Source organism: Hyperolius riggenbachi, chromosome 5 (genome assembly GCF_040937935.1).
Source record: "Hyperolius riggenbachi isolate aHypRig1 chromosome 5, aHypRig1.pri, whole genome shotgun sequence".
NCBI classification, from domain to species: Eukaryota; Metazoa; Chordata; class Amphibia; order Anura; family Hyperoliidae; genus Hyperolius; species Hyperolius riggenbachi.
Window position 1 is genome coordinate 434,477,408 of NC_090650.1, and position 6,261 is coordinate 434,483,668.

A 6,261-nucleotide genomic window follows, 5' to 3' on the forward strand; every position below is an offset into this window, starting at 1 on the left:
AGAGTGAAACGCTGCCTTTACGGAAAGTTTCACACTACGTCAGATTGAAACTGTATGCGGCAAAAACGGCTCCAATTTTATTCTGTTTTCATGCATTTTTTTTGACCAAATCGAGAGGAGGAGCAGCCTTATTTAAAGAAACTCTTTAAAAATGAAAACTGCCCCTTGGGTGTTTTTACCTCCCACGGAATGTGCAGCCGACAATTCGTCAGGCTGTGCAATATTTACCTTTCCTGGCTCCAGCAGGGGCGCTGTTGCAGCTCTCAGCTCGGAAATCGGCGGAAATAGCTGATCCCAGTCGGGTCCACTTTACTGCGCAGATGCAGGCAACTTGCGCCTGCGCAGTAGTGTGGATCCGACTGGGATCGGCTATTTCCGCCTTATCCTGAGCCGAGAGCTGCTACTGCACCTGCGCTGGAGCCGGGAAGGTAAATATTTACATGTTCGCTGTTTGGAGGGGCACAGCGAGACCGACGTGGGAAGGAGGAGGATGGGGGAAGCCTTGATAAGATCTATCCGTAAATGTTTTTTTTTTTTTTTTTGCGCTCGGCCGGTACGACCCTGATTCCCCGGCTATGAGTGTAGTAGGAGATAAAAACAGTTAGCAAAGCTCGGTGGTGTTAGCCGCAATGATATGCAAAGGCTGTGTTCAAAGGCTGCGCTCGTACTGGCCGAGCGCAGAAAAACGTTTACACGGCCACCACAGCGTGTTCCAAATAACCACCATGGAATCCCAATTGGATCACCATCCAAGACCGTGAGGATATCTGTGCAAGCCATGCCCCGGCATAAGAGGGACACAAGCATGACAGCTGGCAAACCTATATATGTTTCTCCAGCCTCGACAACCAGGTGAGACCTTTCCTATAGGCTCTAGAGATGTCCCGAACAGTTCGCCGGCGAACGGTTCCAGGCGAACTTCCGGGGTTTTCAATCGCGGAGAACCGCAAACTTTACCGGAAGTTCGATTCGCCCCCATAGTGCACCATTAGGGTCAACTTTGACCCTCTACATCACAGTCAGCAGGTACATTGTAGCTAATCAGGCTACACTCCCTCCTAGAGCCACTCCCCCCCTTATAAAAGGCAGGCAGCGCCGGCCAAGTTACTAACTCGTGTGCCTGCAGTAATTAGAGAAGGGACAGCTGCTGCAGACTCTCATAGGGAAAGCTTAGTTAGGCTCCTGTAGGCTTCTTACCTTGCTCTTTGCTGATTCTTATTGCTAAAAAAGCACCCCTCAACAGCTCTTTTGAGAGCTAATCTTGTTCTTGTGATCTATTTTTTTTTGTGTGTGTCCCACTGACACTTGTGTTGCATAGACAGCCTTGATAATTCATACTGTGTGTGTGCCACTGCCAGCCAGGCCCAGCACATTCAGTGACTACCTGTGTGTGTGAGACAGGTGCACATTGTAATACCCATTACTGCTTATACCTACCTGTTGTTCACAGTGCACCCACCTACCTACGTGAGCTGAGCGCACGCAGTGTCACTGTGCCTGTCCGCTACCTGTCTGTATGTGACAGGTGCACATTGTAATACCCATTACTGCATATACCTACCTGTTGTTCACTTCAGTGCACCCACCTACCTACGTGAGCGCACGCAGTGTCACTGTGCCTGTCCGGTACCTGTCTGTGTGTGACTGACAGGTGCACATTGTAATACCCATCACTGCATATACCTACCTGTTGTTCACAGTGCACCCACCTACCTACGTGACCTGAGTGCGCGCAGTGTCACTGTGCCTCACCGGTACCTGTCTGTGTGTGACTGACAGGTGCACATTGTAATACCCATCACTGCATATACCTACCTGTTGTTCACAGTGCACCCACCTACCTACGTGACCTGAGCGCACGCAGTGTCACTGTGCCTCTCCGGTACCTGTCTGTGTGTGACTGACAGGTGCACATTGTAATACCCATCACTGCATATACCTACCTGTTGTTCACAGTGCACCCACCTACCTACGTGACCTGAGTGCGCGCAGTGTCACTGTGCCTCACCGGTACCTGTCTGTGTGTGACTGACAGGTGCACATTGTAATACCCATCACTGCATATACCTACCTGTTGTTCACAGTGCACCCACCTACCTACGTGACCTGAGCGCACGCAGTGTCACTGTGCCTCTCCGGTACCTGTCTGTGTGTGACTGACAGGTGCACATTGTAATACCCATCACTGCATATACCTACCTGTTGTTCACAGTGCACCCACCTACCTACGTGAGTGCACGCAGTGTGATATACCACTCCGTGCATACCTGTTAACTGCACCTGTGTGACTACACAGTGTATTAGTTAAGTCAGTGCATACCTTTCACTTCATCCCCCCCGATATGGACAAAACGGACAAAACGGGTAGAGGAAGAGGGAGACCCAGAGGAAGGCCACCCAGCAGGTCTGTGCGAGGTCATGTTGATATGATTTCGTGCGGCCCTGGCCCAAAGTACAGTGCTCAGAAGAATGTGCCGTTCCATCAACTCCCAAGATTGTCAGGACGCGGTTGACTATTTAACACAGAACACCTCATCTTCCGCAGCCACCAGCGATACTACAAGCACCACATCCGCTGGATTTGACACTTCGCAGGAGTTAATTGGTGGGGAATTAACTGATTCACAGCCATTATTATTACAACCAGATGAAGGCGCTTAGAAATTTACACCACCTCATATGAGTTAGGTGGCGACACTATGGACGTAACATGTGAGGAGGAGGATGATGAAGTACCTGCTGTTGGTGCAGTTTTGGAGGTATCTGAGGCAAGTGAAGCTGGGCAGGATGATTATGATGATGACGATGATACGGATACCACGTAGGATCCTAAGAGACAATATGACCAAGGGGACATTTCAGAGGGGGAGCCAGAGAGGAGTAGGAGGAGATGAGTTGCTGAAAGAAGCAGGGGGAGCTCTTCGTCAGAAACAGCTGGTGGCACTGTCCGGCGCCAGCCAACATGCCCTTCAACATCAGCTGCTGATGCCACCAGGGGCGTAACTAGACATCACTGGGCCCCCCTGCGAAACTTTGGATGCCCCCCCCCCCCACCTCCCTCACTTTCTGCACAAGAAAACTGAGGACCAATGTGCAGATAAAAACACTTAGACTTAAAAGAAATGTCAGGCAATCTATGCTACCCCCAGATCTACTTACCTGGGGCTTCCTCCCAGCCCCTTGCAGCTGATAAGTCCCTAGTCGCAGCTCTGCTCCTAGTACATACATACATACACAGCAGTATTATTTTACTACATGCAGTGGCGTATCTGGGCAAAATAGTGCCTATGGCAAACACTGAAGTTGTGCCCCCCCTTCCCATTCCCAGAGAATAGGATCTTTAAGACCCTTGACAACTGAATGCAAAGTACGGCAAACGTTCAACTTCCCTTTTGCACCCGTCATGTAAAAATGTGTGACGTCGCTCACAGGAAGATGGATCGGAGAATGCTCATCATTGCTGGATCCATACATGTTGTGCCAGTGAGTACTGTATTTAGTTTTGAGACAGTGAGCTGACTAAATGTTCACTCCCTCCCCCTGCCCCAGCATCTATTCATTGCTGGTCAGTGTTGTTATCAGGATGATCTCCTGCAGCAGCTCTGATAAAAGTCAAGGACCTGTGAATCTTCTCACTAGCAGCTATGTACTGTGAGCCTGCTGAGAGCAATGTATGGGCAGCTTAGGCTGTACACCTTACAATGTCTATATAGCAGCTCTCAGGAAGTTTACAGCACACAGCTGCAGGTCAGAAGATTCACATGTCCTTTGCTTTTATCAGCACAGGAGATCATCCTGATAAGGACACACAGACAGGGCCGGATTTGTACTTTTTACCGCCCAAGGCCAACTATATCGTCTGTATGGTTGTTAGCTCTGTGTGCCCCAACGAGAATTATCCTTACTTTCCATTATTGGAGTCACAGACAATAGCATTTTTAGTAATATGCGTATAGACTTGTTAATGATGAACCCAATGTGTCACCATGAGAGTTATACTGATGTATACCTGCAGAATAGAGCTTACATATCTTGCAGGGACATCACAAGTACAGGACAGTGAGTTCAAAGGTTAAAGCTGTACTTGCAGATAAGGATGCCTGCATAGAACAGCTTTACTGCCACTCACTGAGCCGCCCCTAAACTTCTGGTGCCCTAGGCCATGGCCTATGCGGCCTTGCCAGAAATCCGGCCCTGCACACAGACCAGTGTGATGATCCCTGTCTCTTCCTGCCGCCCTCAGCATAGAGACCCCACTCACGTCTGCTCCATGTGTGTCCCCGTGCAGCAGCTCCAGCTACACACATACACTCCTCTCCTCTCTCACCCCCATCAGCCCCAGCGGCACTCACGCATGGCTCCATGGCCAATCAATAGGGGGGTGTGAGTGATGTTGCCAGGGCGACACAGAAGCTGTCAGCAGAGAGGTGGACGCCTGGACGGGACACAGACACAGTCCTCTGCCTCTTCCTACTTGTACAGACAGCTGGGCTGGCTGGGAGGGAGAGGTAATTTGCTAATTGATGCGCCCCCCTGGGAGGTAAAAAGCAAGGGCTGCCTATAGCAGGAGCAGTGATTGCTGATAAGGGACAGTGTACAACATTTTTTCACCCTGTGACTCTGTTGTACATGAAGTCATCAGGACTTTGCTGCAATGTGAGATAGATGGTTTTTTATGAACCCTAGGGAGCAGGGACAGGTGTACAAATTACAGAGTGTGTGTGATTCCTTATCTGTGTGGTGAACACATGCAGTCTACAGTATATAACAATGGTGCGAGAGCAGAGTACGTTTTTTATCTCCATGCCCTTAGCTGTCAGTCTCACAAACTTTTCCCCACAAGGGCCCCCTGTGGCTTCTGGGCCCCCCTGCAGAGGCATCCCTTTCAGGGTCTATTGTTACGCCCCTGGATGCCACCATAGTGCCATCACACTCATCATTTCCAAACCGCTGAGCCCCCCCGCTCAGCGGTTTGGAAATGTTTTAGTGTGTCGTCCCTAGATCAGAGCAATGCCATCTGTTCTCTCTGCCTCCAAAAATTGAGCTGTGGAAAGGCCAACACCCATGTAGGGACAACTGCCTTATGAAGGGACCTGCAGAAAAGGCACAAACTGCAATGGGAAGAGCACCTGAGCAAAAGCAGCACACAAAAGCAAAGCCACCCTCCTTCTCCTCTTCCTCCATCAGGTGCAGCATCTTTAGACGCTTTCTCCCTTGCACCTTCACAGCCACCCTCCTCCACTTCTCCTCTGCCCTTGAGAGCGATTCCTGCTCCTCTGCCCACAGCAGCCAGGTGTCCGTGAAGGAAATCTTTGAGCGGAAGAAGCCAATTTGCGCCAGTCACCCCCTTGCCCGGCGTCTGACAGCTGGCTTGGCAGAACTGTTAGCTCGCCAGCTGGTACCATACCAGCTGGTGTTCTCTGAGGCCTTCCGTAAATTTGTGGCCATTGGGACACCACAGTGGAAGATACCAGGCCGCAATTATTTCTCCAAAAAGGTGATACCCAAACTGTACCGTGAAGTTGAGAGGCAAGTAGTCATCTCTGGCACACAGCGTTGGGTCAAGGGTCCACCTGACCATGGATGCCTGGTCTGCCAAGCATGGTCAGGGCAGGTACATAACTTACACAGCCCATTGGGTCAACCTGGTGACCGCTGACAAGCAGGGAGTACGTGGCTGTGCAGTGGACCAACTTGTGACACCTCCATCGCTTGCAGGCAGGCCACCTGCCACCTCCTCTCCTTATCCTCCTACTCCTCCTGCTACATCCTCTTTGCTATCGTCCTGCTCCTTGTCTGAATGGCAGTTCAACTCTACTGGTGTTGCAATCTCTTCTTCAGCTACACAGCCCCAGCTCCCCAGGGCCTATGCTGCATGCCAGTTACGACAGTGTCATGCCATCTTAGACATGTCTTGCCTCAAAGCGAAGAGTCACACTGGACCAGCTCTTCTGGCTGCTCTTAACAAACAGGTGGATCAGTGGCTGACCCCGCACCAGCTGGAGATCAGCAACGTGGTGTGTGACAACGACAGCAATCTACTTTCCGCTTTGAATTTGGGAAAGCTAATACATGTACCCTGCATGGCACATGTGCTGAATCTAGTCATTCAAAGATTTGTGTCAAAGTACCCAGGCTTAGAGGACGTCCTGAAGCAGGCCAGGAAGTTGTGTGGGCATTTCAGGCGGTCTTACACGGCCATGGCATGCTTTGCGGACATTCAGCGGAGAAACAACTTGCCGGTTAGAAGCTCGATATGTG